The following is a 505-nucleotide window of genomic DNA, read 5'->3' as shown; positions in this document are numbered from 1 at the left end:
AGCGTTTGCTTGTTGCTTTGGCTCTCAACATGTCAACTTTGTAACATTTTAATACAAAAGTGTCTTTACATTGTGATCTGTGCTGTCCCGTCCCCAAAAGTGCAGCCAGGTGCAGAGTAACAGGTTGTTGAAGCAGGAGCAGCAGCGTCCTCTGCTGATTGCAAAGAGATGCCAAAAAGCTTACAGCACCTGGTATTCCCAGGCGGTCTCCCTTCCAAGTACTAACCAGGCCCGACCCTGCTTGGCTTCCGAGATCGGACGAGATCGGGCGTGTTCAGAGTGGTATGGCCGTAAGGGAGAGGGAGCGCGACAAATACCCTCTTTAAACATGACGATCATGTCCTTCATGCACGAAGCTACGTCTTTATGTCTAGCGCAGGAGCCTTTCCTTTTCAGCGTTTGCTTGTTGCTTTGGCTCTCAACATGTCAACTTTGTAACATTTTAATACAAAAGTGTCTTTACATTGTGATCTGTGCTGTCCCGTCCCCAAAAGTGCAGCCAGGT

General features: G+C 48.3%; 1 non-coding gene across 1 annotated transcript; it reads right to left on the bottom strand.

Moving 5' to 3' along the window:
* Positions 1 to 177: 177 nt before the first annotated feature.
* Positions 178 to 296, bottom strand: LOC111651448 (5S ribosomal RNA). The gene has a single exon (XR_002760512.1). It is a non-coding gene; the product is annotated as a 5S ribosomal RNA (ribosomal RNA).
* Positions 297 to 505: the final 209 nt, after the last annotated feature.

The sequence above is a fragment of the Seriola lalandi genome, unplaced genomic scaffold, assembly GCF_002814215.2.
Source record: "Seriola lalandi dorsalis isolate HSWRI2012SDOR001 ecotype SW California unplaced genomic scaffold, Sedor1 jcf7180001973056, whole genome shotgun sequence".
Taxonomy (NCBI): Eukaryota; Metazoa; Chordata; class Actinopteri; order Carangiformes; family Carangidae; genus Seriola; species Seriola lalandi.
The sequence above is the reverse complement of the archived record's forward strand: the minus strand, read 5'-3'. Positions and strand labels throughout refer to the sequence as shown.